At 41.7% G+C, this 25,746-nt stretch overlaps 52 non-coding genes across 52 annotated transcripts; all 52 read left to right on the forward strand.

Moving 5' to 3' along the window:
• Window positions 1–164: 164 nt before the first annotated feature.
• On the forward strand, window positions 165–283 carry LOC142478664 (5S ribosomal RNA). The gene has a single exon (XR_012793398.1). It is a non-coding gene; the product is annotated as a 5S ribosomal RNA (ribosomal RNA).
• A 286-nt stretch (window positions 284–569) lies between these two features.
• On the forward strand, window positions 570–688 carry LOC142478665 (5S ribosomal RNA). The gene has a single exon (XR_012793399.1). It is a non-coding gene; the product is annotated as a 5S ribosomal RNA (ribosomal RNA).
• Window positions 689–974: 286 nt separating this feature from the next.
• Window positions 975–1,093, forward strand: LOC142479607 (5S ribosomal RNA). Its single transcript, XR_012794293.1, has one exon. It is a non-coding gene; the product is annotated as a 5S ribosomal RNA (ribosomal RNA).
• A 286-nt stretch (window positions 1,094–1,379) lies between these two features.
• On the forward strand, window positions 1,380–1,498 carry LOC142478668 (5S ribosomal RNA). The gene has a single exon (XR_012793401.1). It is a non-coding gene; the product is annotated as a 5S ribosomal RNA (ribosomal RNA).
• A 286-nt stretch (window positions 1,499–1,784) lies between these two features.
• On the forward strand, window positions 1,785–1,903 carry LOC142479608 (5S ribosomal RNA). The gene has a single exon (XR_012794294.1). It is a non-coding gene; the product is annotated as a 5S ribosomal RNA (ribosomal RNA).
• A 676-nt stretch (window positions 1,904–2,579) lies between these two features.
• Window positions 2,580–2,698, forward strand: LOC142478669 (5S ribosomal RNA). The gene has a single exon (XR_012793402.1). It is a non-coding gene; the product is annotated as a 5S ribosomal RNA (ribosomal RNA).
• Window positions 2,699–2,984: 286 nt separating this feature from the next.
• On the forward strand, window positions 2,985–3,103 carry LOC142478670 (5S ribosomal RNA). The gene has a single exon (XR_012793403.1). It is a non-coding gene; the product is annotated as a 5S ribosomal RNA (ribosomal RNA).
• A 286-nt stretch (window positions 3,104–3,389) lies between these two features.
• Window positions 3,390–3,508, forward strand: LOC142479609 (5S ribosomal RNA). Its single transcript, XR_012794295.1, has one exon. It is a non-coding gene; the product is annotated as a 5S ribosomal RNA (ribosomal RNA).
• Window positions 3,509–4,184: 676 nt separating this feature from the next.
• Window positions 4,185–4,303, forward strand: LOC142478671 (5S ribosomal RNA). The gene has a single exon (XR_012793404.1). It is a non-coding gene; the product is annotated as a 5S ribosomal RNA (ribosomal RNA).
• A 286-nt stretch (window positions 4,304–4,589) lies between these two features.
• On the forward strand, window positions 4,590–4,708 carry LOC142478672 (5S ribosomal RNA). Its single transcript, XR_012793405.1, has one exon. It is a non-coding gene; the product is annotated as a 5S ribosomal RNA (ribosomal RNA).
• Window positions 4,709–4,994: 286 nt separating this feature from the next.
• On the forward strand, window positions 4,995–5,113 carry LOC142479610 (5S ribosomal RNA). The gene has a single exon (XR_012794296.1). It is a non-coding gene; the product is annotated as a 5S ribosomal RNA (ribosomal RNA).
• Window positions 5,114–5,399: 286 nt separating this feature from the next.
• Window positions 5,400–5,518, forward strand: LOC142478673 (5S ribosomal RNA). Its single transcript, XR_012793406.1, has one exon. It is a non-coding gene; the product is annotated as a 5S ribosomal RNA (ribosomal RNA).
• A 286-nt stretch (window positions 5,519–5,804) lies between these two features.
• Window positions 5,805–5,923, forward strand: LOC142479611 (5S ribosomal RNA). Its single transcript, XR_012794297.1, has one exon. It is a non-coding gene; the product is annotated as a 5S ribosomal RNA (ribosomal RNA).
• A 676-nt stretch (window positions 5,924–6,599) lies between these two features.
• LOC142478674 (5S ribosomal RNA) lies at window positions 6,600–6,718 on the forward strand. Its single transcript, XR_012793407.1, has one exon. It is a non-coding gene; the product is annotated as a 5S ribosomal RNA (ribosomal RNA).
• A 286-nt stretch (window positions 6,719–7,004) lies between these two features.
• On the forward strand, window positions 7,005–7,123 carry LOC142478675 (5S ribosomal RNA). The gene has a single exon (XR_012793408.1). It is a non-coding gene; the product is annotated as a 5S ribosomal RNA (ribosomal RNA).
• A 286-nt stretch (window positions 7,124–7,409) lies between these two features.
• LOC142479612 (5S ribosomal RNA) lies at window positions 7,410–7,528 on the forward strand. Its single transcript, XR_012794298.1, has one exon. It is a non-coding gene; the product is annotated as a 5S ribosomal RNA (ribosomal RNA).
• Window positions 7,529–8,204: 676 nt separating this feature from the next.
• Window positions 8,205–8,323, forward strand: LOC142478676 (5S ribosomal RNA). The gene has a single exon (XR_012793409.1). It is a non-coding gene; the product is annotated as a 5S ribosomal RNA (ribosomal RNA).
• A 286-nt stretch (window positions 8,324–8,609) lies between these two features.
• Window positions 8,610–8,728, forward strand: LOC142478677 (5S ribosomal RNA). Its single transcript, XR_012793410.1, has one exon. It is a non-coding gene; the product is annotated as a 5S ribosomal RNA (ribosomal RNA).
• Window positions 8,729–9,014: 286 nt separating this feature from the next.
• Window positions 9,015–9,133, forward strand: LOC142479164 (5S ribosomal RNA). Its single transcript, XR_012793894.1, has one exon. It is a non-coding gene; the product is annotated as a 5S ribosomal RNA (ribosomal RNA).
• Window positions 9,134–9,809: 676 nt separating this feature from the next.
• On the forward strand, window positions 9,810–9,928 carry LOC142478679 (5S ribosomal RNA). The gene has a single exon (XR_012793412.1). It is a non-coding gene; the product is annotated as a 5S ribosomal RNA (ribosomal RNA).
• Window positions 9,929–10,214: 286 nt separating this feature from the next.
• LOC142478680 (5S ribosomal RNA) lies at window positions 10,215–10,333 on the forward strand. The gene has a single exon (XR_012793413.1). It is a non-coding gene; the product is annotated as a 5S ribosomal RNA (ribosomal RNA).
• A 286-nt stretch (window positions 10,334–10,619) lies between these two features.
• Window positions 10,620–10,738, forward strand: LOC142478681 (5S ribosomal RNA). Its single transcript, XR_012793414.1, has one exon. It is a non-coding gene; the product is annotated as a 5S ribosomal RNA (ribosomal RNA).
• A 286-nt stretch (window positions 10,739–11,024) lies between these two features.
• Window positions 11,025–11,143, forward strand: LOC142478682 (5S ribosomal RNA). Its single transcript, XR_012793415.1, has one exon. It is a non-coding gene; the product is annotated as a 5S ribosomal RNA (ribosomal RNA).
• A 286-nt stretch (window positions 11,144–11,429) lies between these two features.
• On the forward strand, window positions 11,430–11,548 carry LOC142478683 (5S ribosomal RNA). The gene has a single exon (XR_012793416.1). It is a non-coding gene; the product is annotated as a 5S ribosomal RNA (ribosomal RNA).
• Window positions 11,549–11,834: 286 nt separating this feature from the next.
• On the forward strand, window positions 11,835–11,953 carry LOC142478684 (5S ribosomal RNA). Its single transcript, XR_012793417.1, has one exon. It is a non-coding gene; the product is annotated as a 5S ribosomal RNA (ribosomal RNA).
• Window positions 11,954–12,239: 286 nt separating this feature from the next.
• On the forward strand, window positions 12,240–12,358 carry LOC142478685 (5S ribosomal RNA). The gene has a single exon (XR_012793418.1). It is a non-coding gene; the product is annotated as a 5S ribosomal RNA (ribosomal RNA).
• A 286-nt stretch (window positions 12,359–12,644) lies between these two features.
• LOC142478686 (5S ribosomal RNA) lies at window positions 12,645–12,763 on the forward strand. Its single transcript, XR_012793419.1, has one exon. It is a non-coding gene; the product is annotated as a 5S ribosomal RNA (ribosomal RNA).
• A 286-nt stretch (window positions 12,764–13,049) lies between these two features.
• LOC142479613 (5S ribosomal RNA) lies at window positions 13,050–13,168 on the forward strand. Its single transcript, XR_012794299.1, has one exon. It is a non-coding gene; the product is annotated as a 5S ribosomal RNA (ribosomal RNA).
• Window positions 13,169–13,844: 676 nt separating this feature from the next.
• Window positions 13,845–13,963, forward strand: LOC142478687 (5S ribosomal RNA). Its single transcript, XR_012793420.1, has one exon. It is a non-coding gene; the product is annotated as a 5S ribosomal RNA (ribosomal RNA).
• A 286-nt stretch (window positions 13,964–14,249) lies between these two features.
• LOC142479212 (5S ribosomal RNA) lies at window positions 14,250–14,368 on the forward strand. The gene has a single exon (XR_012793943.1). It is a non-coding gene; the product is annotated as a 5S ribosomal RNA (ribosomal RNA).
• Window positions 14,369–14,654: 286 nt separating this feature from the next.
• Window positions 14,655–14,773, forward strand: LOC142478688 (5S ribosomal RNA). The gene has a single exon (XR_012793421.1). It is a non-coding gene; the product is annotated as a 5S ribosomal RNA (ribosomal RNA).
• Window positions 14,774–15,059: 286 nt separating this feature from the next.
• Window positions 15,060–15,178, forward strand: LOC142479643 (5S ribosomal RNA). Its single transcript, XR_012794328.1, has one exon. It is a non-coding gene; the product is annotated as a 5S ribosomal RNA (ribosomal RNA).
• A 286-nt stretch (window positions 15,179–15,464) lies between these two features.
• Window positions 15,465–15,583, forward strand: LOC142479409 (5S ribosomal RNA). Its single transcript, XR_012794102.1, has one exon. It is a non-coding gene; the product is annotated as a 5S ribosomal RNA (ribosomal RNA).
• Window positions 15,584–16,259: 676 nt separating this feature from the next.
• On the forward strand, window positions 16,260–16,378 carry LOC142478690 (5S ribosomal RNA). Its single transcript, XR_012793423.1, has one exon. It is a non-coding gene; the product is annotated as a 5S ribosomal RNA (ribosomal RNA).
• A 286-nt stretch (window positions 16,379–16,664) lies between these two features.
• LOC142478530 (5S ribosomal RNA) lies at window positions 16,665–16,783 on the forward strand. The gene has a single exon (XR_012793264.1). It is a non-coding gene; the product is annotated as a 5S ribosomal RNA (ribosomal RNA).
• Window positions 16,784–17,069: 286 nt separating this feature from the next.
• Window positions 17,070–17,188, forward strand: LOC142478691 (5S ribosomal RNA). The gene has a single exon (XR_012793424.1). It is a non-coding gene; the product is annotated as a 5S ribosomal RNA (ribosomal RNA).
• Window positions 17,189–17,474: 286 nt separating this feature from the next.
• On the forward strand, window positions 17,475–17,593 carry LOC142478692 (5S ribosomal RNA). Its single transcript, XR_012793425.1, has one exon. It is a non-coding gene; the product is annotated as a 5S ribosomal RNA (ribosomal RNA).
• A 286-nt stretch (window positions 17,594–17,879) lies between these two features.
• Window positions 17,880–17,998, forward strand: LOC142479614 (5S ribosomal RNA). The gene has a single exon (XR_012794300.1). It is a non-coding gene; the product is annotated as a 5S ribosomal RNA (ribosomal RNA).
• Window positions 17,999–18,674: 676 nt separating this feature from the next.
• On the forward strand, window positions 18,675–18,793 carry LOC142478693 (5S ribosomal RNA). Its single transcript, XR_012793426.1, has one exon. It is a non-coding gene; the product is annotated as a 5S ribosomal RNA (ribosomal RNA).
• A 286-nt stretch (window positions 18,794–19,079) lies between these two features.
• Window positions 19,080–19,198, forward strand: LOC142478694 (5S ribosomal RNA). Its single transcript, XR_012793427.1, has one exon. It is a non-coding gene; the product is annotated as a 5S ribosomal RNA (ribosomal RNA).
• Window positions 19,199–19,874: 676 nt separating this feature from the next.
• Window positions 19,875–19,993, forward strand: LOC142478696 (5S ribosomal RNA). The gene has a single exon (XR_012793429.1). It is a non-coding gene; the product is annotated as a 5S ribosomal RNA (ribosomal RNA).
• Window positions 19,994–20,279: 286 nt separating this feature from the next.
• On the forward strand, window positions 20,280–20,398 carry LOC142478697 (5S ribosomal RNA). The gene has a single exon (XR_012793430.1). It is a non-coding gene; the product is annotated as a 5S ribosomal RNA (ribosomal RNA).
• A 286-nt stretch (window positions 20,399–20,684) lies between these two features.
• LOC142479616 (5S ribosomal RNA) lies at window positions 20,685–20,803 on the forward strand. The gene has a single exon (XR_012794302.1). It is a non-coding gene; the product is annotated as a 5S ribosomal RNA (ribosomal RNA).
• A 676-nt stretch (window positions 20,804–21,479) lies between these two features.
• On the forward strand, window positions 21,480–21,598 carry LOC142478698 (5S ribosomal RNA). Its single transcript, XR_012793431.1, has one exon. It is a non-coding gene; the product is annotated as a 5S ribosomal RNA (ribosomal RNA).
• A 286-nt stretch (window positions 21,599–21,884) lies between these two features.
• LOC142478699 (5S ribosomal RNA) lies at window positions 21,885–22,003 on the forward strand. The gene has a single exon (XR_012793432.1). It is a non-coding gene; the product is annotated as a 5S ribosomal RNA (ribosomal RNA).
• A 676-nt stretch (window positions 22,004–22,679) lies between these two features.
• Window positions 22,680–22,798, forward strand: LOC142478700 (5S ribosomal RNA). The gene has a single exon (XR_012793433.1). It is a non-coding gene; the product is annotated as a 5S ribosomal RNA (ribosomal RNA).
• A 286-nt stretch (window positions 22,799–23,084) lies between these two features.
• Window positions 23,085–23,203, forward strand: LOC142478541 (5S ribosomal RNA). The gene has a single exon (XR_012793275.1). It is a non-coding gene; the product is annotated as a 5S ribosomal RNA (ribosomal RNA).
• A 286-nt stretch (window positions 23,204–23,489) lies between these two features.
• On the forward strand, window positions 23,490–23,608 carry LOC142478702 (5S ribosomal RNA). Its single transcript, XR_012793435.1, has one exon. It is a non-coding gene; the product is annotated as a 5S ribosomal RNA (ribosomal RNA).
• A 286-nt stretch (window positions 23,609–23,894) lies between these two features.
• LOC142478703 (5S ribosomal RNA) lies at window positions 23,895–24,013 on the forward strand. Its single transcript, XR_012793436.1, has one exon. It is a non-coding gene; the product is annotated as a 5S ribosomal RNA (ribosomal RNA).
• A 286-nt stretch (window positions 24,014–24,299) lies between these two features.
• Window positions 24,300–24,418, forward strand: LOC142479617 (5S ribosomal RNA). Its single transcript, XR_012794303.1, has one exon. It is a non-coding gene; the product is annotated as a 5S ribosomal RNA (ribosomal RNA).
• Window positions 24,419–25,094: 676 nt separating this feature from the next.
• Window positions 25,095–25,213, forward strand: LOC142478704 (5S ribosomal RNA). The gene has a single exon (XR_012793437.1). It is a non-coding gene; the product is annotated as a 5S ribosomal RNA (ribosomal RNA).
• Window positions 25,214–25,499: 286 nt separating this feature from the next.
• On the forward strand, window positions 25,500–25,618 carry LOC142478705 (5S ribosomal RNA). Its single transcript, XR_012793438.1, has one exon. It is a non-coding gene; the product is annotated as a 5S ribosomal RNA (ribosomal RNA).
• Window positions 25,619–25,746: the final 128 nt, after the last annotated feature.

The following is a 25,746-nucleotide window of genomic DNA, read 5'->3' on the forward strand; positions in this document are numbered from 1 at the left end:
AGTTCAACACAATGCAACCTTCCAAAATAGAATTCTGACATCAAGAATTCCGTCTATAGTACATTTGAGTGCACCTGTCATTTTCTCAGTCTCTGTGTATGCATGGAGCAAGATATAGGCTCATGGATTTAAGAATGAGAGGATATCATGAGACAGCAATCTCCACCTACGGCCATACTACCTTGACAGCGCCCGATCCCGTCAGATCTCGGAAGCTAAGCAGGGTGAGGCTTGATTAGTACTGGGTTGGGAGACTGCCTGGGAATACCAGGTGCTGTAGGGGTTTTTATTTTTCGCTTCCCTAATGAAAATATACATGGCATTCCTCGCAGCAAATGAAAATGTTTCATTTCTTGCTACTTTTTTCCCGCAGTGGCAAAGAAATCTATCGTTTTTTCCTCTGAAAGTTCAACACAATGCAACCTTCCAAAATAGAATTCTGACATCAAGAATTCCGTCTATAGTACATTTGAGTGCACCTGTCATTTTCTCAGTCTCTGTGTATGCATGGAGCAAGATATAGGCTCATGGATTTAAGAATGAGAGGATATCATGAGACAGCAATCTCCACCTACGGCCATACTACCTTGACAGCGCCCGATCCCGTCAGATCTCGGAAGCTAAGCAGGGTGAGGCTTGATTAGTACTGGGTTGGGAGACTGCCTGGGAATACCAGGTGCTGTAGGGGTTTTTATTTTTCGCTTCCCTAATGAAAATATACATGGCATTCCTCGCAGCAAATGAAAATGTTTCATTTCTTGCTACTTTTTTCCCGCAGTGGCAAAGAAATCTATCGTTTTTTCCTCTGAAAGTTCAACACAATGCAACCTTCCAAAATAGAATTCTGACATCAAGAATTCCGTCTATAGTACATTTGAGTGCACCTGTCATTTTCTCAGTCTCTGTGTATGCATGGAGCAAGATATAGGCTCATGGATTTAAGAATGAGAGGATATCATGAGACAGCAACCTCCACCTACGGCCATACTACCTTGAAAGCTCCCGATCCCGTCAGATCTCGGAAGCTAAGCAGGGTGAGGCTTGATTAGTACTGGGTTGGGAGACTGCCTGGGAATACCAGGTGCTGTAGGGGTTTTTATTTTTCGCTTCCCTAATGAAAATATACATGGCATTCCTCGCAGCAAATGAAAATGTTTCATTTCTTGCTACTTTTTTCCCGGAGTGGCAAAGAAATATATTGTTTTTTCCTCTGAAAGTTCAACACAATGCAACCTTCCAAAATAGAATTCTGACATCAAGAATTCCGTCTATAGTACATTTGAGTGCACCTGTCATTTTCTCAGTCTCTGTGTATGCATGGAGCAAGATATAGGCTCATGGATTTAAGAATGAGAGGATATCATGAGACAGCAATCTCCACCTACGGCCATACTACCTTGACAGCGCCCGATCCCGTCAGATCTCGGAAGCTAAGCAGGGTGAGGCTTGATTAGTACTGGGTTGGGAGACTGCCTGGGAATACCAGGTGCTGTAGGGGTTTTTATTTTTCGCTTCCCTAATGAAAATATACATGGCATTCCTCGCAGCAAATGAAAATGTTTCATTTCTTGCTACTTTTTTCCCGCAGTGGCAAAGAAATCTATCGTTTTTTCCTCTGAAAGTTCAACACAATGCAACCTTCCAAAATAGAATTCTGACATCAAGAATTCCGTCTATAGTACATTTGAGTGCACCTGTCATTTTCTCAGTCTCTGTGTATGCATGGAGCAAGATATAGGCTCATGGATTTAAGAATGAGAGGATATCATGAGACAGCAACCTCCACCTACGGCCATACTACCTTGAAAGCTCCCGATCCCGTCAGATCTCGGAAGCTAAGCAGGGTGAGGCTTGATTAGTACTGGGTTGGGAGACTGCCTGGGAATACCAGGTGCTGTAGGGGTTTTTATTTTTCGCTTCCCTAATGAAAATATACATGGCATTCCTCGCAGCAAATGAAAATGTTTCATTTCTTGCTACTTTTTTCCCGGAGTGGCAAAGAAATATATTGTTTTTTCCTCTGAAAGTTCAACACAATGCAACCTTCCAAAATAGAATTCTGACATCAAGAATTCCGTCTATAGTATATTTGAGTGCACCTGTCATTTTCTCAGTCTCTGATTTAATTTCTCCATTTAAGGTAATTCTTCAAGAACGTATTTTTTTAACGGTCACAATAATACACTTATGCCTCCCATGTCATTTAGAAATATATCATACAGGCCTCAGAACACTCAGCATGTTATATGGTGAGCTTGTGGCTCACAGAGTTGGGGTGTGCAGTGTTCAAGCTGATACTTGGAAGAGATAGTGAGTTCAAATCCAAACAGGAGGAGGTTGAATATAGGCACCTCTGAAATTTTTTACTACTTTTTTCCCGCAGTGGCAAAGAAATCTATCGTTTTTTCCTCTGAAAGTTCAACACAATGCAACCTTCCAAAATAGAATTCTGACATCAAGAATTCCGTCTATAGTACATTTGAGTGCACCTGTCATTTTCTCAGTCTCTGTGTATGCATGGAGCAAGATATAGGCTCATGGATTTAAGAATGAGAGGATATCATGAGACAGCAATCTCCACCTACGGCCATACTACCTTGACAGCGCCCGATCCCGTCAGATCTCGGAAGCTAAGCAGGGTGAGGCTTGATTAGTACTGGGTTGGGAGACTGCCTGGGAATACCAGGTGCTGTAGGGGTTTTTATTTTTCGCTTCCCTAATGAAAATATACATGGCATTCCTCGCAGCAAATGAAAATGTTTCATTTCTTGCTACTTTTTTCCCGCAGTGGCAAAGAAATCTATCGTTTTTTCCTCTGAAAGTTCAACACAATGCAACCTTCCAAAATAGAATTCTGACATCAAGAATTCCGTCTATAGTACATTTGAGTGCACCTGTCATTTTCTCAGTCTCTGTGTATGCATGGAGCAAGATATAGGCTCATGGATTTAAGAATGAGAGGATATCATGAGACAGCAATCTCCACCTACGGCCATACTACCTTGACAGCGCCCGATCCCGTCAGATCTCGGAAGCTAAGCAGGGTGAGGCTTGATTAGTACTGGGTTGGGAGACTGCCTGGGAATACCAGGTGCTGTAGGGGTTTTTATTTTTCGCTTCCCTAATGAAAATATACATGGCATTCCTCGCAGCAAATGAAAATGTTTCATTTCTTGCTACTTTTTTCCCGCAGTGGCAAAGAAATCTATCGTTTTTTCCTCTGAAAGTTCAACACAATGCAACCTTCCAAAATAGAATTCTGACATCAAGAATTCCGTCTATAGTACATTTGAGTGCACCTGTCATTTTCTCAGTCTCTGTGTATGCATGGAGCAAGATATAGGCTCATGGATTTAAGAATGAGAGGATATCATGAGACAGCAACCTCCACCTACGGCCATACTACCTTGAAAGCTCCCGATCCCGTCAGATCTCGGAAGCTAAGCAGGGTGAGGCTTGATTAGTACTGGGTTGGGAGACTGCCTGGGAATACCAGGTGCTGTAGGGGTTTTTATTTTTCGCTTCCCTAATGAAAATATACATGGCATTCCTCGCAGCAAATGAAAATGTTTCATTTCTTGCTACTTTTTTCCCGGAGTGGCAAAGAAATATATTGTTTTTTCCTCTGAAAGTTCAACACAATGCAACCTTCCAAAATAGAATTCTGACATCAAGAATTCCGTCTATAGTATATTTGAGTGCACCTGTCATTTTCTCAGTCTCTGATTTAATTTCTCCATTTAAGGTAATTCTTCAAGAACGTATTTTTTTAACGGTCACAATAATACACTTATGCCTCCCATGTCATTTAGAAATATATCATACAGGCCTCAGAACACTCAGCATGTTATATGGTGAGCTTGTGGCTCACAGAGTTGGGGTGTGCAGTGTTCAAGCTGATACTTGGAAGAGATAGTGAGTTCAAATCCAAACAGGAGGAGGTTGAATATAGGCACCTCTGAAATTTTTTACTACTTTTTTCCCGCAGTGGCAAAGAAATCTATCGTTTTTTCCTCTGAAAGTTCAACACAATGCAACCTTCCAAAATAGAATTCTGACATCAAGAATTCCGTCTATAGTACATTTGAGTGCACCTGTCATTTTCTCAGTCTCTGTGTATGCATGGAGCAAGATATAGGCTCATGGATTTAAGAATGAGAGGATATCATGAGACAGCAATCTCCACCTACGGCCATACTACCTTGACAGCGCCCGATCCCGTCAGATCTCGGAAGCTAAGCAGGGTGAGGCTTGATTAGTACTGGGTTGGGAGACTGCCTGGGAATACCAGGTGCTGTAGGGGTTTTTATTTTTCGCTTCCCTAATGAAAATATACATGGCATTCCTCGCAGCAAATGAAAATGTTTCATTTCTTGCTACTTTTTTCCCGCAGTGGCAAAGAAATCTATCGTTTTTTCCTCTGAAAGTTCAACACAATGCAACCTTCCAAAATAGAATTCTGACATCAAGAATTCCGTCTATAGTACATTTGAGTGCACCTGTCATTTTCTCAGTCTCTGTGTATGCATGGAGCAAGATATAGGCTCATGGATTTAAGAATGAGAGGATATCATGAGACAGCAATCTCCACCTACGGCCATACTACCTTGACAGCGCCCGATCCCGTCAGATCTCGGAAGCTAAGCAGGGTGAGGCTTGATTAGTACTGGGTTGGGAGACTGCCTGGGAATACCAGGTGCTGTAGGGGTTTTTATTTTTCGCTTCCCTAATGAAAATATACATGGCATTCCTCGCAGCAAATGAAAATGTTTCATTTCTTGCTACTTTTTTCCCGCAGTGGCAAAGAAATCTATCGTTTTTTCCTCTGAAAGTTCAACACAATGCAACCTTCCAAAATAGAATTCTGACATCAAGAATTCCGTCTATAGTACATTTGAGTGCACCTGTCATTTTCTCAGTCTCTGTGTATGCATGGAGCAAGATATAGGCTCATGGATTTAAGAATGAGAGGATATCATGAGACAGCAACCTCCACCTACGGCCATACTACCTTGAAAGCTCCCGATCCCGTCAGATCTCGGAAGCTAAGCAGGGTGAGGCTTGATTAGTACTGGGTTGGGAGACTGCCTGGGAATACCAGGTGCTGTAGGGGTTTTTATTTTTCGCTTCCCTAATGAAAATATACATGGCATTCCTCGCAGCAAATGAAAATGTTTCATTTCTTGCTACTTTTTTCCCGGAGTGGCAAAGAAATATATTGTTTTTTCCTCTGAAAGTTCAACACAATGCAACCTTCCAAAATAGAATTCTGACATCAAGAATTCCGTCTATAGTACATTTGAGTGCACCTGTCATTTTCTCAGTCTCTGTGTATGCATGGAGCAAGATATAGGCTCATGGATTTAAGAATGAGAGGATATCATGAGACAGCAATCTCCACCTACGGCCATACTACCTTGACAGCGCCCGATCCCGTCAGATCTCGGAAGCTAAGCAGGGTGAGGCTTGATTAGTACTGGGTTGGGAGACTGCCTGGGAATACCAGGTGCTGTAGGGGTTTTTATTTTTCGCTTCCCTAATGAAAATATACATGGCATTCCTCGCAGCAAATGAAAATGTTTCATTTCTTGCTACTTTTTTCCCGCAGTGGCAAAGAAATCTATCGTTTTTTCCTCTGAAAGTTCAACACAATGCAACCTTCCAAAATAGAATTCTGACATCAAGAATTCCGTCTATAGTACATTTGAGTGCACCTGTCATTTTCTCAGTCTCTGTGTATGCATGGAGCAAGATATAGGCTCATGGATTTAAGAATGAGAGGATATCATGAGACAGCAACCTCCACCTACGGCCATACTACCTTGAAAGCTCCCGATCCCGTCAGATCTCGGAAGCTAAGCAGGGTGAGGCTTGATTAGTACTGGGTTGGGAGACTGCCTGGGAATACCAGGTGCTGTAGGGGTTTTTATTTTTCGCTTCCCTAATGAAAATATACATGGCATTCCTCGCAGCAAATGAAAATGTTTCATTTCTTGCTACTTTTTTCCCGGAGTGGCAAAGAAATATATTGTTTTTTCCTCTGAAAGTTCAACACAATGCAACCTTCCAAAATAGAATTCTGACATCAAGAATTCCGTCTATAGTATATTTGAGTGCACCTGTCATTTTCTCAGTCTCTGATTTAATTTCTCCATTTAAGGTAATTCTTCAAGAACGTATTTTTTTAACGGTCACAATAATACACTTATGCCTCCCATGTCATTTAGAAATATATCATACAGGCCTCAGAACACTCAGCATGTTATATGGTGAGCTTGTGGCTCACAGAGTTGGGGTGTGCAGTGTTCAAGCTGATACTTGGAAGAGATAGTGAGTTCAAATCCAAACAGGAGGAGGTTGAATATAGGCACCTCTGAAATTTTTTACTACTTTTTTCCCGCAGTGGCAAAGAAATCTATCGTTTTTTCCTCTGAAAGTTCAACACAATGCAACCTTCCAAAATAGAATTCTGACATCAAGAATTCCGTCTATAGTACATTTGAGTGCACCTGTCATTTTCTCAGTCTCTGTGTATGCATGGAGCAAGATATAGGCTCATGGATTTAAGAATGAGAGGATATCATGAGACAGCAATCTCCACCTACGGCCATACTACCTTGACAGCGCCCGATCCCGTCAGATCTCGGAAGCTAAGCAGGGTGAGGCTTGATTAGTACTGGGTTGGGAGACTGCCTGGGAATACCAGGTGCTGTAGGGGTTTTTATTTTTCGCTTCCCTAATGAAAATATACATGGCATTCCTCGCAGCAAATGAAAATGTTTCATTTCTTGCTACTTTTTTCCCGCAGTGGCAAAGAAATCTATCGTTTTTTCCTCTGAAAGTTCAACACAATGCAACCTTCCAAAATAGAATTCTGACATCAAGAATTCCGTCTATAGTACATTTGAGTGCACCTGTCATTTTCTCAGTCTCTGTGTATGCATGGAGCAAGATATAGGCTCATGGATTTAAGAATGAGAGGATATCATGAGACAGCAATCTCCACCTACGGCCATACTACCTTGACAGCGCCCGATCCCGTCAGATCTCGGAAGCTAAGCAGGGTGAGGCTTGATTAGTACTGGGTTGGGAGACTGCCTGGGAATACCAGGTGCTGTAGGGGTTTTTATTTTTCGCTTCCCTAATGAAAATATACATGGCATTCCTCGCAGCAAATGAAAATGTTTCATTTCTTGCTACTTTTTTCCCGCAGTGGCAAAGAAATCTATCGTTTTTTCCTCTGAAAGTTCAACACAATGCAACCTTCCAAAATAGAATTCTGACATCAAGAATTCCGTCTATAGTACATTTGAGTGCACCTGTCATTTTCTCAGTCTCTGTGTATGCATGGAGCAAGATATAGGCTCATGGATTTAAGAATGAGAGGATATCATGAGACAGCAACCTCCACCTACGGCCATACTACCTTGAAAGCTCCCGATCCCGTCAGATCTCGGAAGCTAAGCAGGGTGAGGCTTGATTAGTACTGGGTTGGGAGACTGCCTGGGAATACCAGGTGCTGTAGGGGTTTTTATTTTTCGCTTCCCTAATGAAAATATACATGGCATTCCTCGCAGCAAATGAAAATGTTTCATTTCTTGCTACTTTTTTCCCGGAGTGGCAAAGAAATATATTGTTTTTTCCTCTGAAAGTTCAACACAATGCAACCTTCCAAAATAGAATTCTGACATCAAGAATTCCGTCTATAGTATATTTGAGTGCACCTGTCATTTTCTCAGTCTCTGATTTAATTTCTCCATTTAAGGTAATTCTTCAAGAACGTATTTTTTTAACGGTCACAATAATACACTTATGCCTCCCATGTCATTTAGAAATATATCATACAGGCCTCAGAACACTCAGCATGTTATATGGTGAGCTTGTGGCTCACAGAGTTGGGGTGTGCAGTGTTCAAGCTGATACTTGGAAGAGATAGTGAGTTCAAATCCAAACAGGAGGAGGTTGAATATAGGCACCTCTGAAATTTTTTACTACTTTTTTCCCGCAGTGGCAAAGAAATCTATCGTTTTTTCCTCTGAAAGTTCAACACAATGCAACCTTCCAAAATAGAATTCTGACATCAAGAATTCCGTCTATAGTACATTTGAGTGCACCTGTCATTTTCTCAGTCTCTGTGTATGCATGGAGCAAGATATAGGCTCATGGATTTAAGAATGAGAGGATATCATGAGACAGCAATCTCCACCTACGGCCATACTACCTTGACAGCGCCCGATCCCGTCAGATCTCGGAAGCTAAGCAGGGTGAGGCTTGATTAGTACTGGGTTGGGAGACTGCCTGGGAATACCAGGTGCTGTAGGGGTTTTTATTTTTCGCTTCCCTAATGAAAATATACATGGCATTCCTCGCAGCAAATGAAAATGTTTCATTTCTTGCTACTTTTTTCCCGCAGTGGCAAAGAAATCTATCGTTTTTTCCTCTGAAAGTTCAACACAATGCAACCTTCCAAAATAGAATTCTGACATCAAGAATTCCGTCTATAGTACATTTGAGTGCACCTGTCATTTTCTCAGTCTCTGTGTATGCATGGAGCAAGATATAGGCTCATGGATTTAAGAATGAGAGGATATCATGAGACAGCAATCTCCACCTACGGCCATACTACCTTGACAGCGCCCGATCCCGTCAGATCTCGGAAGCTAAGCAGGGTGAGGCTTGATTAGTACTGGGTTGGGAGACTGCCTGGGAATACCAGGTGCTGTAGGGGTTTTTATTTTTCGCTTCCCTAATGAAAATATACATGGCATTCCTCGCAGCAAATGAAAATGTTTCATTTCTTGCTACTTTTTTCCCGCAGTGGCAAAGAAATCTATCGTTTTTTCCTCTGAAAGTTCAACACAATGCAACCTTCCAAAATAGAATTCTGACATCAAGAATTCCGTCTATAGTACATTTGAGTGCACCTGTCATTTTCTCAGTCTCTGTGTATGCATGGAGCAAGATATAGGCTCATGGATTTAAGAATGAGAGGATATCATGAGACAGCAACCTCCACCTACGGCCATACTACCTTGAAAGCTCCCGATCCCGTCAGCTCTCGGAAGCTAAGCAGGGTGAGGCTTGATTAGTACTGGGTTGGGAGACTGCCTGGGAATACCAGGTGCTGTAGGGGTTTTTATTTTTCGCTTCCCTAATGAAAATATACATGGCATTCCTCGCAGCAAATGAAAATGTTTCATTTCTTGCTACTTTTTTCCCGGAGTGGCAAAGAAATATATTGTTTTTTCCTCTGAAAGTTCAACACAATGCAACCTTCCAAAATAGAATTCTGACATCAAGAATTCCGTCTATAGTATATTTGAGTGCACCTGTCATTTTCTCAGTCTCTGATTTAATTTCTCCATTTAAGGTAATTCTTCAAGAATGTATTTTTTTAACGGTCACAATAATACACTTATGCCTCCCATGTCATTTAGAAATATATCATACAGGCCTCAGAACACTCAGCATGTTATATGGTGAGCTTGTGGCTCACAGAGTTGGGGTGTGCAGTGTTCAAGCTGATACTTGGAAGAGATAGTGAGTTCAAATCCAAACAGGAGGAGGTTGAATATAGGCACCTCTGAAATTTTTTACTACTTTTTTCCCGCAGTGGCAAAGAAATCTATCGTTTTTTCCTCTGAAAGTTCAACACAATGCAACCTTCCAAAATAGAATTCTGACATCAAGAATTCCGTCTATAGTACATTTGAGTGCACCTGTCATTTTCTCAGTCTCTGTGTATGCATGGAGCAAGATATAGGCTCATGGATTTAAGAATGAGAGGATATCATGAGACAGCAATCTCCACCTACGGCCATACTACCTTGACAGCGCCCGATCCCGTCAGATCTCGGAAGCTAAGCAGGGTGAGGCTTGATTAGTACTGGGTTGGGAGACTGCCTGGGAATACCAGGTGCTGTAGGGGTTTTTATTTTTCGCTTCCCTAATGAAAATATACATGGCATTCCTCGCAGCAAATGAAAATGTTTCATTTCTTGCTACTTTTTTCCCGCAGTGGCAAAGAAATCTATCGTTTTTTCCTCTGAAAGTTCAACACAATGCAACCTTCCAAAATAGAATTCTGACATCAAGAATTCCGTCTATAGTACATTTGAGTGCACCTGTCATTTTCTCAGTCTCTGTGTATGCATGGAGCAAGATATAGGCTCATGGATTTAAGAATGAGAGGATATCATGAGACAGCAATCTCCACCTACGGCCATACTACCTTGACAGCGCCCGATCCCGTCAGATCTCGGAAGCTAAGCAGGGTGAGGCTTGATTAGTACTGGGTTGGGAGACTGCCTGGGAATACCAGGTGCTGTAGGGGTTTTTATTTTTCGCTTCCCTAATGAAAATATACATGGCATTCCTCGCAGCAAATGAAAATGTTTCATTTCTTGCTACTTTTTTCCCGCAGTGGCAAAGAAATCTATCGTTTTTTCCTCTGAAAGTTCAACACAATGCAACCTTCCAAAATAGAATTCTGACATCAAGAATTCCGTCTATAGTACATTTGAGTGCACCTGTCATTTTCTCAGTCTCTGTGTATGCATGGAGCAAGATATAGGCTCATGGATTTAAGAATGAGAGGATATCATGAGACAGCAATCTCCACCTACGGCCATACTACCTTGACAGCGCCCGATCCCGTCAGATCTCGGAAGCTAAGCAGGGTGAGGCTTGATTAGTACTGGGTTGGGAGACTGCCTGGGAATACCAGGTGCTGTAGGGGTTTTTATTTTTCGCTTCCCTAATGAAAATATACATGGCATTCCTCGCAGCAAATGAAAATGTTTCATTTCTTGCTACTTTTTTCCCGCAGTGGCAAAGAAATCTATCGTTTTTTCCTCTGAAAGTTCAACACAATGCAACCTTCCAAAATAGAATTCTGACATCAAGAATTCCGTCTATAGTACATTTGAGTGCACCTGTCATTTTCTCAGTCTCTGTGTATGCATGGAGCAAGATATAGGCTCATGGATTTAAGAATGAGAGGATATCATGAGACAGCAATCTCCACCTACGGCCATACTACCTTGACAGCGCCCGATCCCGTCAGATCTCGGAAGCTAAGCAGGGTGAGGCTTGATTAGTACTGGGTTGGGAGACTGCCTGGGAATACCAGGTGCTGTAGGGGTTTTTATTTTTCGCTTCCCTAATGAAAATATACATGGCATTCCTCGCAGCAAATGAAAATGTTTCATTTCTTGCTACTTTTTTCCCGCAGTGGCAAAGAAATCTATCGTTTTTTCCTCTGAAAGTTCAACACAATGCAACCTTCCAAAATAGAATTCTGACATCAAGAATTCCGTCTATAGTACATTTGAGTGCACCTGTCATTTTCTCAGTCTCTGTGTATGCATGGAGCAAGATATAGGCTCATGGATTTAAGAATGAGAGGATATCATGAGACAGCAACCTCCACCTACGGCCATACTACCTTGACAGCGCCCGATCCCGTCAGATCTCGGAAGCTAAGCAGGGTGAGGCTTGATTAGTACTGGGTTGGGAGACTGCCTGGGAATACCAGGTGCTGTAGGGGTTTTTATTTTTCGCTTCCCTAATGAAAATATACATGGCATTCCTCGCAGCAAATGAAAATGTTTCATTTCTTGCTACTTTTTTCCCGCAGTGGCAAAGAAATCTATCGTTTTTTCCTCTGAAAGTTCAACACAATGCAACCTTCCAAAATAGAATTCTGACATCAAGAATTCCGTCTATAGTACATTTGAGTGCACCTGTCATTTTCTCAGTCTCTGTGTATGCATGGAGCAAGATATAGGCTCATGGATTTAAGAATGAGAGGATATCATGAGACAGCAATCTCCACCTACGGCCATACTACCTTGACAGCGCCCGATCCCGTCAGATCTCGGAAGCTAAGCAGGGTGAGGCTTGATTAGTACTGGGTTGGGAGACTGCCTGGGAATACCAGGTGCTGTAGGGGTTTTTATTTTTCGCTTCCCTAATGAAAATATACATGGCATTCCTCGCAGCAAATGAAAATGTTTCATTTCTTGCTACTTTTTTCCCGCAGTGGCAAAGAAATCTATCGTTTTTTCCTCTGAAAGTTCAACACAATGCAACCTTCCAAAATAGAATTCTGACATCAAGAATTCCGTCTATAGTACATTTGAGTGCACCTGTCATTTTCTCAGTCTCTGTGTATGCATGGAGCAAGATATAGGCTCATGGATTTAAGAATGAGAGGATATCATGAGACAGCAATCTCCACCTACGGCCATACTACCTTGACAGCGCCCGATCCCGTCAGATCTCGGAAGCTAAGCAGGGTGAGGCTTGATTAGTACTGGGTTGGGAGACTGCCTGGGAATACCAGGTGCTGTAGGGGTTTTTATTTTTCGCTTCCCTAATGAAAATATACATGGCATTCCTCGCAGCAAATGAAAATGTTTCATTTCTTGCTACTTTTTTCCCGCAGTGGCAAAGAAATCTATCGTTTTTTCCTCTGAAAGTTCAACACAATGCAACCTTCCAAAATAGAATTCTGACATCAAGAATTCCGTCTATAGTACATTTGAGTGCACCTGTCATTTTCTCAGTCTCTGTGTATGCATGGAGCAAGATATAGGCTCATGGATTTAAGAATGAGAGGATATCATGAGACAGCAATCTCCACCTACGGCCATACTACCTTGACAGCGCCCGATCCCGTCAGATCTCGGAAGCTAAGCAGGGTGAGGCTTGATTAGTACTGGGTTGGGAGACTGCCTGGGAATACCAGGTGCTGTAGGGGTTTTTATTTTTCGCTTCCCTAATGAAAATATACATGGCATTCCTCGCAGCAAATGAAAATGTTTCATTTCTTGCTACTTTTTTCCCGCAGTGGCAAAGAAATCTATCGTTTTTTCCTCTGAAAGTTCAACACAATGCAACCTTCCAAAATAGAATTCTGACATCAAGAATTCCGTCTATAGTACATTTGAGTGCACCTGTCATTTTCTCAGTCTCTGTGTATGCATGGAGCAAGATATAGGCTCATGGATTTAAGAATGAGAGGATATCATGAGACAGCAACCTCCACCTACGGCCATACTACCTTGAAAGCTCCCGATCCCGTCAGATCTCGGAAGCTAAGCAGGGTGAGGCTTGATTAGTACTGGGTTGGGAGACTGCCTGGGAATACCAGGTGCTGTAGGGGTTTTTATTTTTCGCTTCCCTAATGAAAATATACATGGCATTCCTCGCAGCAAATGAAAATGTTTCATTTCTTGCTACTTTTTTCCCGGAGTGGCAAAGAAATATATTGTTTTTTCCTCTGAAAGTTCAACACAATGCAACCTTCCAAAATAGAATTCTGACATCAAGAATTCCGTCTATAGTATATTTGAGTGCACCTGTCATTTTCTCAGTCTCTGATTTAATTTCTCCATTTAAGGTAATTCTTCAAGAATGTATTTTTTTAACGGTCACAATAATACACTTATGCCTCCCATGTCATTTAGAAATATATCATACAGGCCTCAGAACACTCAGCATGTTATATGGTGAGCTTGTGGCTCACAGAGTTGGGGTGTGCAGTGTTCAAGCTGATACTTGGAAGAGATAGTGAGTTCAAATCCAAACAGGAGGAGGTTGAATATAGGCACCTCTGAAATTTTTTACTACTTTTTTCCCGCAGTGGCAAAGAAATCTATCGTTTTTTCCTCTGAAAGTTCAACACAATGCAACCTTCCAAAATAGAATTCTGACATCAAGAATTCCGTCTATAGTACATTTGAGTGCACCTGTCATTTTCTCAGTCTCTGTGTATGCATGGAGCAAGATATAGGCTCATGGATTTAAGAATGAGAGGATATCATGAGACAGCAATCTCCACCTACGGCCATACTACCTTGACAGCGCCCGATCCCGTCAGATCTCGGAAGCTAAGCAGGGTGAGGCTTGATTAGTACTGGGTTGGGAGACTGCCTGGGAATACCAGGTGCTGTAGGGGTTTTTATTTTTCGCTTCCCTAATGAAAATATACATGGCATTCCTCGCAGCAAATGAAAATGTTTCATTTCTTGCTACTTTTTTCCCGCAGTGGCAAAGAAATCTATCGTTTTTTCCTCTGAAAGTTCAACACAATGCAACCTTCCAAAATAGAATTCTGACATCAAGAATTCCGTCTATAGTACATTTGAGTGCACCTGTCATTTTCTCAGTCTCTGTGTATGCATGGAGCAAGATATAGGCTCATGGATTTAAGAATGAGAGGATATCATGAGACAGCAATCTCCACCTACGGCCATACTACCTTGAAAGAGCCCGATCCCGTCAGAGCTCGGAAGCTAAGCAGGGTGAGGCTTGATTAGTACTGGGTTGGGAGACTGCCTGGGAATACCAGGTGCTGTGGGTGTTTTTATTTTTTGCTTCCCTAATGAAAATATACATGGCATTCCTTGCAGCAAATGAAAATGTTTCATTTTTTACTACTTTTTTCCCGCAGTGGCAAAGAAATCTATCGTTTTTTCCTCTGAAAGTTCAACACAATGCAACCTTCCAAAATAGAATTCTGACATCAAGAATTCCGTCTATAGTACATTTGAGTGCACCTGTCATTTTCTCAGTCTCTGTGTATGCATGGAGCAAGATATAGGCTCATGGATTTAAGAATGAGAGGATATCATGAGACAGCAATCTCCACCTACGGCCATACTACCTTGACAGCGCCCGATCCCGTCAGATCTCGGAAGCTAAGCAGGGTGAGGCTTGATTAGTACTGGGTTGGGAGACTGCCTGGGAATACCAGGTGCTGTAGGGGTTTTTATTTTTCGCTTCCCTAATGAAAATATACATGGCATTCCTCGCAGCAAATGAAAATGTTTCATTTCTTGCTACTTTTTTCCCGCAGTGGCAAAGAAATCTATCGTTTTTTCCTCTGAAAGTTCAACACAATGCAACCTTCCAAAATAGAATTCTGACATCAAGAATTCCGTCTATAGTACATTTGAGTGCACCTGTCATTTTCTCAGTCTCTGTGTATGCATGGAGCAAGATATAGGCTCATGGATTTAAGAATGAGAGGATATCATGAGACAGCAATCTCCACCTACGGCCATACTACCTTGAAAGCGCCCGATCCCGTCAGAGCTCGGAAGCTAAGCAGGGTGAGGCTTGATTAGTACTGGGTTGGGAGACTGCCTGGGAATACCAGGTGCTGTGGGTGTTTTTATTTTTTGCTTCCCTAATGAAAATATACATGGCATTCCTTGCAGCAAATGAAAATGTTTCATTTTTTACTACTTTTTTCCCGCAGTGGCAAAGAAATATATCGTTTTTTCCTCAGAAAGTTCAACACAATGCAACCTTCCAAAATAGAATTCTGACATCAAGAATTCCGTCTATAGTACATTTGAGTGCACCTGTCATTTTCTCAGTCTCTGTGTATGCATGGAGCAAGATATAGGCTCATGGATTTAAGAATGAGAGGATATCATGAGACAGCAATCTCCACCTACGGCCATACTACCTTGAAAGCGCCCGATCCCGTCAGATCTCGGAAGCTAAGCAGGGTGAGGCTTGATTAGTACTGGGTTGGGAGACTGCCTGGGAATACCAGGTGCTGTAGGGGTTTTTATTTTTCGCTTCCCTAATGAAAATATACATGGCATTCCTCGCAGCAAATGAAAATGTTTCATTTCTTGCTACTTTTTTCCCGGAGTGGCAAAGAAATATATTGTTTTTTCCTCTGAAAGTTCAACACAATGCAACCTTCCAAAATAGAATTCTGACATCAAGAATTCCGTCTATAGTATATTTGAGTGCACCTGTCATTTTCTCAGTCTCTGATTTAATTTCTCCATTTAAGGTAATTCTTCAAGAATGTATTTTTTTAACGGTCACAATAATACACTTATGCCTCCCATGTCATTTAGAAATATATCATACAGGCCTCAGAACACTCAGCATGTTATATGGTGAGCTTGTGGCTCACAGAGTTGGGGTGTGCAGTGTTCAAGCTGATACTTGGAAGAGATAGTGAGTTCAAATCCAAACAGGAGGAGGTTGAATATAGGCACCTCTGAAATTTTTTACTACTTTTTTCCCGCAGTGGCAAAGAAATCTATCGTTTTTTCCTCTGAAAGTTCAACACAATGCAACCTTCCAAAATAGAATTCTGACATCAAGAATTCCGTCTATAGTACATTTGAGTGCACCTGTCATTTTCTCAGTCTCTGTGTATGCATGGAGCAAGATATAGGCTCATGGATTTAAGAATGAGAGGATATCATGAGACAGCAATCTCCACCTACGGCCATACTACCTTGACAGCGCCCGATCCCGTCAGATCTCGGAAGCTAAGCAGGGTGAGGCTTGATTAGTACTGGGTTGGGAGACTGCCTGGGAATACCAGGTGCTGTAGGGGTTTTTATTTTTCGCTTCCCTAATGAAAATATACATGGCATTCCTCGCAGCAAATGAAAATGTTTCATTTCTTGCTACTTTTTTCCCGCAGTGGCAAAGAAATCTATCGTTTTTTCCTCTGAAAGTTCAACACAATGCAACCTTCCAAAATAGAATTCTGACATCAAGAATTCCGTCTATAGTACATTTGAGTGCACCTGTCATTTTCTCAGTCTCTGTGTATGCATGGAGCAAGATATAGGCTCATGGATTTAAGAATGAGAGGATATCATGAGACAGCAATCTCCACCTACGGCCATACTACCTTGAAAGCGCCCGATCCCGTCAGATCTCGGAAGCTAAGCAGGGTGAGGCTTGATTAGTACTGGGTTGGGAGACTGCCTGGGAATACCAGGTGCTGTGGGTGTTTTTATTTTTTGCTTCCCTAATGAAAATATACATGGCATTCCTTGCAGCAAATGAAAATGTTTCATTTTTTACTACTTTTTTCCCGCAGTGGCAAAGAAATCTATCGTTTTTTCCTCAGAAAGTTCAACACAATGCAACCTTCCAAAATAGAATTCTGACATCAAGAATTCCGTCTATAGTACATTTGAGTGCACCTGTCATTTTCTCAGTCTCTGTGTATGCATGGAGCAAGATATAGGCTCATGGATTTAAGAATGAGAGGATATCATGAGACAGCAATCTCCACCTACGGCCATACTACCTTGACAGCGCCCGATCCCGTCAGATCTCGGAAGCTAAGCAGGGTGAGGCTTGATTAGTACTGGGTTGGGAGACTGCCTGGGAATACCAGGTGCTGTAGGGGTTTTTATTTTTCGCTTCCCTAATGAAAATATACATGGCATTCCTCGCAGCAAATGAAAATGTTTCATTTCTTGCTACTTTTTTCCCGCAGTGGCAAAGAAATCTATCGTTTTTTCCTCTGAAAGTTCAACACAATGCAACCTTCCAAAATAGAATTCTGACATCAAGAATTCCGTCTATAGTACATTTGAGTGCACCTGTCATTTTCTCAGTCTCTGTGTATGCATGGAGCAAGATATAGGCTCATGGATTTAAGAATGAGAGGATATCATGAGACAGCAATCTCCACCTACGGCCATACTACCTTGACAGCGCCCGATCCCGTCAGATCTCGGAAGCTAAGCAGGGTGAGGCTTGATTAGTACTGGGTTGGGAGACTGCCTGGGAATACCAGGTGCTGTAGGGGTTTTTATTTTTCGCTTCCCTAATGAAAATATACATGGCATTCCTCGCAGCAAATGAAAATGTTTCATTTCTTGCTACTTTTTTCCCGCAGTGGCAAAGAAATCTATCGTTTTTTCCTCTGAAAGTTCAACACAATGCAACCTTCCAAAATAGAATTCTGACATCAAGAATTCCGTCTATAGTACATTTGAGTGCACCTGTCATTTTCTCAGTCTCTGTGTATGCATGGAGCAAGATATAGGCTCATGGATTTAAGAATGAGAGGATATCATGAGACAGCAACCTCCACCTACGGCCATACTACCTTGAAAGCTCCCGATCCCGTCAGATCTCGGAAGCTAAGCAGGGTGAGGCTTGATTAGTACTGGGTTGGGAGACTGCCTGGGAATACCAGGTGCTGTAGGGGTTTTTATTTTTCGCTTCCCTAATGAAAATATACATGGCATTCCTCGCAGCAAATGAAAATGTTTCATTTCTTGCTACTTTTTTCCCGGAGTGGCAAAGAAATATATTGTTTTTTCCTCTGAAAGTTCAACACAATGCAACCTTCCAAAATAGAATTCTGACATCAAGAATTCCGTCTATAGTATATTTGAGTGCACCTGTCATTTTCTCAGTCTCTGATTTAATTTCTCCATTTAAGGTAATTCTTCAAGAATGTATTTTTTTAACGGTCACAATAATACACTTATGCCTCCCATGTCATTTAGAAATATATCATACAGGCCTCAGAACACACAGCATGTTATATGGTGAGCTTGTGGCTCACAGAGTTGGGGTGTGCAGTGTTCAAGCTGATACTTGGAAGAGATAGTGAGTTCAAATCCAAACAGGAGGAGGTTGAATATAGGCACCTCTGAAATTTTTTACTACTTTTTTCCCGCAGTGGCAAAGAAATCTATCGTTTTTTCCTCTGAAAGTTCAACACAATGCAACCTTCCAAAATAGAATTCTGACATCAAGAATTCCGTCTATAGTACATTTGAGTGCACCTGTCATTTTCTCAGTCTCTGTGTATGCATGGAGCAAGATATAGGCTCATGGATTTAAGAATGAGAGGATATCATGAGACAGCAATCTCCACCTACGGCCATACTACCTTGACAGCGCCCGATCCCGTCAGATCTCGGAAGCTAAGCAGGGTGAGGCTTGATTAGTACTGGGTTGGGAGACTGCCTGGGAATACCAGGTGCTGTAGGGGTTTTTATTTTTCGCTTCCCTAATGAAAATATACATGGCATTCCTCGCAGCAAATGAAAATGTTTCATTTCTTGCTACTTTTTTCCCGCAGTGGCAAAGAAATCTATCGTTTTTTCCTCTGAAAGTTCAACACAATGCAACCTTCCAAAATAGAATTCTGACATCAAGAATTCCGTCTATAGTACATTTGAGTGCACCTGTCATTTTCTCAGTCTCTGTGTATGCATGGAGCAAGATATAGGCTCATGGATTTAAGAATGAGAGGATATCATGAGACAGCAATCTCCACCTACGGCCATACTACCTTGACAGCGCCCGATCCCGTCAGATCTCGGAAGCTAAGCAGGGTGAGGCTTGATTAGTACTGGGTTGGGAGACTGCCTGGGAATACCAGGTGCTGTAGGGGTTTTTATTTTTCGCTTCCCTAATGAAAATATACATGGCATTCCTCGCAGCAAATGAAAATGTTTCATTTCTTGCTACTTTTTTCCCGGAGTGGCAAAGAAATATATTGTTTTTTCCTCTGAAAGTTCAACACAATGCAACCTTCCAAAATAGAATTCTGACATCAAGAATTCCGTCTATAGTATATTTGAGTGCACCTGTCATTTTCTCAGTCTCTGATTTAATTTCTCCATTTAAGGTAATTCTTCAAGAATGTATTTTTTTAACGGTCACAATAATACACTTATGCCTCCCATGTCATTTAGAAATATATCATACAGGCCTCAGAACACTCAGCATGTTATATGGTGAGCTTGTGGCTCACAGAGTTGGGGTGTGCAGTGTTCAAGCTGATACTTGGAAGAGATAGTGAGTTCAAATCCAAACAGGAGGAGGTTGAATATAGGCACCTCTGAAATTTTTTACTACTTTTTTCCCGCAGTGGCAAAGAAATCTATCGTTTTTTCCTCTGAAAGTTCAACACAATGCAACCTTCCAAAATAGAATTCTGACATCAAGAATTCCGTCTATAGTACATTTGAGTGCACCTGTCATTTTCTCAGTCTCTGTGTATGCATGGAGCAAGATATAGGCTCATGGATTTAAGAATGAGAGGATATCATGAGACAGCAATCTCCACCTACGGCCATACTACCTTGACAGCGCCCGATCCCGTCAGATCTCGGAAGCTAAGCAGGGTGAGGCTTGATTAGTACTGGGTTGGGAGACTGCCTGGGAATACCAGGTGCTGTAGGGGTTTTTATTTTTCGCTTCCCTAATGAAAATATACATGGCATTCCTCGCAGCAAATGAAAATGTTTCATTTCTTGCTACTTTTTTCCCGCAGTGGCAAAGAAATCTATCGTTTTTTCCTCTGAAAGTTCAACACAATGCAACCTTCCAAAATAGAATTCTGACATCAAGAATTCCGTCTATAGTACATTTGAGTGCACCTGTCATTTTCTCAGTCTCTGTGTATGCATGGAGCAAGATATAGGCTCATGGATTTAAGAATGAGAGGATATCATGAGACAGCAATCTCCACCTACGGCCATACTACCTTGACAGCGCCCGATCCCGTCAGATCTCGGAAGCTAAGCAGGGTGAGGCTTGATTAGTACTGGGTTGGGAGACTGCCTGGGAATACCAGGTGCTGTAGGGGTTTTTATTTTTCGCTTCCCTAATGAAAATATACATGGCATTCCTCGCAGCAAATGAAAATGTTTCATTTCTTGCTACTTTTTTCCCGCAGTGGCAAAGAAATCTATCGTTTTTTCCTCTGAAAGTTCAACACAATGCAACCTTCCAAAATAGAATTCTGACATCAAGAATTCCGTCTATAGTACATTTGAGTGCACCTGTCATTTTCTCAGTCTCTGTGTATGCATGGAGCAAGATATAGGCTCATGGATTTAAGAATGAGAGGATATCATGAGACAGCAACCTCCACCTACGGCCATACTACCTTGAAAGCTCCCGATCCCGTCAGATCTCGGAAGCTAAGCAGGGTGAGGCTTGATTAGTACTGGGTTGGGAGACTGCCTGGGAATACCAGGTGCTGTAGGGGTTTTTATTTTTCGCTTCCCTAATGAAAATATACATGGCATTCCTCGCAGCAAATGAAAATGTTTCATTTCTTGCTACTTTTTTCCCGGAGTGGCAAAGAAATATATTGTTTTTTCCTCTGAAAGTTCAACACAATGCAACCTTCCAAAATAGAATTCTGACATCAAGAATTCCGTCTATAGTATATTTGAGTGCACCTGTCATTTTCTCAGTCTCTGATTTAATTTCTCCATTTAAGGTAATTCTTCAAGAATGTATTTTTTTAACGGTCACAATAATACACTTATGCCTCCCATGTCATTTAGAAATATATCATACAGGCCTCAGAACACTCAGCATGTTATATGGTGAGCTTGTGGCTCACAGAGTTGGGGTGTGCAGTGTTCAAGCTGATACTTGGAAGAGATAGTGAGTTCAAATCCAAACAGGAGGAGGTTGAATATAGGCACCTCTGAAATTTTTTACTACTTTTTTCCCGCAGTGGCAAAGAAATCTATCGTTTTTTCCTCTGAAAGTTCAACACAATGCAACCTTCCAAAATAGAATTCTGACATCAAGAATTCCGTCTATAGTACATTTGAGTGCACCTGTCATTTTCTCAGTCTCTGTGTATGCATGGAGCAAGATATAGGCTCATGGATTTAAGAATGAGAGGATATCATGAGACAGCAATCTCCACCTACGGCCATACTACCTTGACAGCGCCCGATCCCGTCAGATCTCGGAAGCTAAGCAGGGTGAGGCTTGATTAGTACTGGGTTGGGAGACTGCCTGGGAATACCAGGTGCTGTAGGGGTTTTTATTTTTCGCTTCCCTAATGAAAATATACATGGCATTCCTCGCAGCAAATGAAAATGTTTCATTTCTTGCTACTTTTTTCCCGCAGTGGCAAAGAAATCTATCGTTTTTTCCTCTGAAAGTTCAACACAATGCAACCTTCCAAAATAGAATTCTGACATCAAGAATTCCGTCTATAGTACATTTGAGTGCACCTGTCATTTTCTCAGTCTCTGTGTATGCATGGAGCAAGATATAGGCTCATGGATTTAAGAATGAGAGGATATCATGAGACAGCAATCTCCACCTACGGCCATACTACCTTGACAGCGCCCGATCCCGTCAGATCTCGGAAGCTAAGCAGGGTGAGGCTTGATTAGTACTGGGTTGGGAGACTGCCTGGGAATACCAGGTGCTGTAGGGGTTTTTATTTTTCGCTTCCCTAATGAAAATATACATGGCATTCCTCGCAGCAAATGAAAATGTTTCATTTCTTGCTACTTTTTTCCCGGAGTGGCAAAGAAATATATTGTTTTTTCCTCTGAAAGTTCAACACAATGCAACCTTCCAAAATAGAATTCTGACATCAAGAATTCCGTCTATAGTATATTTGAGTGCACCTGTCATTTTCTCAGTCTCTGATTTAATTTCTCCATTTAAGGTAATTCTTCAAGAATGTATTTTTTTAACGGTCACAATAATACACTTATGCCTCCCATGTCATTTAGAAATATATCATACAGGCCTCAGAACACTCAGCATGTTATATGGTGAGCTTGTGGCTCACAGAGTTGGGGTGTGCAGTGTTCAAGCTGATACTTGGAAGAGATAGTGAGTTCAAATCCAAACAGGAGGAGGTTGAATATAGGCACCTCTGAAATTTTTTACTACTTTTTTCCCGCAGTGGCAAAGAAATCTATCGTTTTTTCCTCTGAAAGTTCAACACAATGCAACCTTCCAAAATAGAATTCTGACATCAAGAATTCCGTCTATAGTACATTTGAGTGCACCTGTCATTTTCTCAGTCTCTGTGTATGCATGGAGCAAGATATAGGCTCATGGATTTAAGAATGAGAGGATATCATGAGACAGCAATCTCCACCTACGGCCATACTACCTTGACAGCGCCCGATCCCGTCAGATCTCGGAAGCTAAGCAGGGTGAGGCTTGATTAGTACTGGGTTGGGAGACTGCCTGGGAATACCAGGTGCTGTAGGGGTTTTTATTTTTCGCTTCCCTAATGAAAATATACATGGCATTCCTCGCAGCAAATGAAAATGTTTCATTTCTTGCTACTTTTTTCCCGCAGTGGCAAAGAAATCTATCGTTTTTTCCTCTGAAAGTTCAACACAATGCAACCTTCCAAAATAGAATTCTGACATCAAGAATTCCGTCTATAGTACATTTGAGTGCACCTGTCATTTTCTCAGTCTCTGTGTATGCATGGAGCAAGATATAGGCTCATGGATTTAAGAATGAGAGGATATCATGAGACAGCAATCTCCACCTACGGCCATACTACCTTGAAAGCGCCCGATCCCGTCAGATCTCGGAAGCTAAGCAGGGTGAGGCTTGATTAGTACTGGGTTGGGAGACTGCCTGGGAATACCAGGTGCTGTGGGTGTTTTTATTTTTTGCTTCCCTAATGAAAATATACATGGCATTCCTTGCAGCAAATGAAAATGTTTCATTTTTTACTACTTTTTTCCCGCAGTGGCAAAGAAATCTATCGTTTTTTCCTCTGAAAGTTCAACACAATGCAACCTTCCAAAATAGAATTCTGACATCAAGAATTCCGTCTATAGTACATTTGAGTGCACCTGTCATTTTCTCAGTCTCTGTGTATGCATGGAGCAAGATATAGGCTCATGGATTTAAGAATGAGAGGATATCATGAGACAGCAATCTCCACCTACGGCCATACTACCTTGACAGCGCCCGATCCCGTCAGATCTCGGAAGCTAAGCAGGGTGAGGCTTGATTAGTACTGGGTTGGGAGACTGCCTGGGAATACCAGGTGCTGTAGGGGTTTTTATTTTTCGCTTCCCTAATGAAAATATACATGGCATTCCTCGCAGCAAATGAAAATGTTTCATTTCTTGCTACTTTTTTCCCGCAGTGGCAAAGAAATCTATCGTTTTTTCCTCTGAAAGTTCAACACAATGCAACCTTCCAAAATAGAATTCTGACATCAAGAATTCCGTCTATAGTACATTTGAGTGCACCTGTCATTTTCTCAGTCTCTGTGTATGCATGGAGCAAGATATAGGCTCATGGATTTAAGAATGAGAGGATATCATGAGACAGCAATCTCCACCTACGGCCATACTACCTTGACAGCGCCCGATCCCGTCAGATCTCGGAAGCTAAGCAGGGTGAGGCTTGATTAGTACTGGGTTGGGAGACTGCCTGGGAATACCAGGTGCTGTAGGGGTTTTTATTTTTCGCTTCCCTAATGAAAATATACATGGCATTCCTCGCAGCAAATGAAAATGTTTCATTTCTTGCTACTTTTTTCCCGCAGTGGCAAAGAAATCTATCGTTTTTTCCTCTGAAAGTTCAACACAATGCAACCTTCCAAAATAGAATTCTGACATCAAGAATTCCGTCTATAGTACATTTGAGTGCACCTGTCATTTTCTCAGTCTCTGTGTATGCATGGAGCAAGATATAGGCTCATGGATTTAAGAATGAGAGGATATCATGAGACAGCAACCTCCACCTACGGCCATACTACCTTGAAAGCTCCCGATCCCGTCAGATCTCGGAAGCTAAGCAGGGTGAGGCTTGATTAGTACTGGGTTGGGAGACTGCCTGGGAATACCAGGTGCTGTAGGGGTTTTTATTTTTCGCTTCCCTAATGAAAATATACATGGCATTCCTCGCAGCAAATGAAAATGTTTCATTTCTTGCTACTTTTTTCCCGGAGTGGCAAAGAAATATATTGTTTTTTCCTCTGAAAGTTCAACACAATGCAACCTTCCAAAATAGAATTCTGACATCAAGAATTCCGTCTATAGTATATTTGAGTGCACCTGTCATTTTCTCAGTCTCTGATTTAATTTCTCCATTTAAGGTAATTCTTCAAGAATGTATTTTTTTAACGGTCACAATAATACACTTATGCCTCCCATGTCATTTAGAAATATATCATACAGGCCTCAGAACACTCAGCATGTTATATGGTGAGCTTGTGGCTCACAGAGTTGGGGTGTGCAGTGTTCAAGCTGATACTTGGAAGAGATAGTGAGTTCAAATCCAAACAGGAGGAGGTTGAATATAGGCACCTCTGAAATTTTTTACTACTTTTTTCCCGCAGTGGCAAAGAAATCTATCGTTTTTTCCTCTGAAAGTTCAACACAATGCAACCTTCCAAAATAGAATTCTGACATCAAGAATTCCGTCTATAGTACATTTGAGTGCACCTGTCATTTTCTCAGTCTCTGTGTATGCATGGAGCAAGATATAGGCTCATGGATTTAAGAATGAGAGGATATCATGAGACAGCAATCTCCACCTACGGCCATACTACCTTGACAGCGCCCGATCCCGTCAGATCTCGGAAGCTAAGCAGGGTGAGGCTTGATTAGTACTGGGTTGGGAGACTGCCTGGGAATACCAGGTGCTGTAGGGGTTTTTATTTTTCGCTTCCCTAATGAAAATATACATGGCATTCCTCGCAGCAAATGAAAATGTTTCATTTCTTGCTACTTTTTTCCCGCAGTGGCAAAGAAATCTATCGTTTTTTCCTCTGAAAGTTCAACACAATGCAACCTTCCAAAATAGAATTCTGACATCAAGAATTCCGTCTATAGTACATTTGAGTGCACCTGTCATTTTCTCAGTCTCTGTGTATGCATGGAGCAAGATATAGGCTCATGGATTTAAGAATGAGAGGATATCATGAGACAGCAATCTCCACCTACGGCCATACTACCTTGACAGCGCCCGATCCCGTCAGATCTCGGAAGCTAAGCAGGGTGAGGCTTGATTAGTACTGGGTTGGGAGACTGCCTGGGAATACCAGGTGCTGTAGGGGTTTTTATTTTTCGCTTCCCTAATGAAAATATACATGGCATTCCTCGCAGCAAATGAAAATGTTTCATTTCTTGCTACTTTTTTCCCGCAGTGGCAAAGAAATCTATCGTTTTTTCCTCTGAAAGTTCA

The sequence above is a fragment of the Ascaphus truei genome, unplaced genomic scaffold (genome assembly GCF_040206685.1).
Source record: "Ascaphus truei isolate aAscTru1 unplaced genomic scaffold, aAscTru1.hap1 HAP1_SCAFFOLD_240, whole genome shotgun sequence".
NCBI lineage: Eukaryota > Metazoa > Chordata > Amphibia > Anura > Ascaphidae > Ascaphus > Ascaphus truei.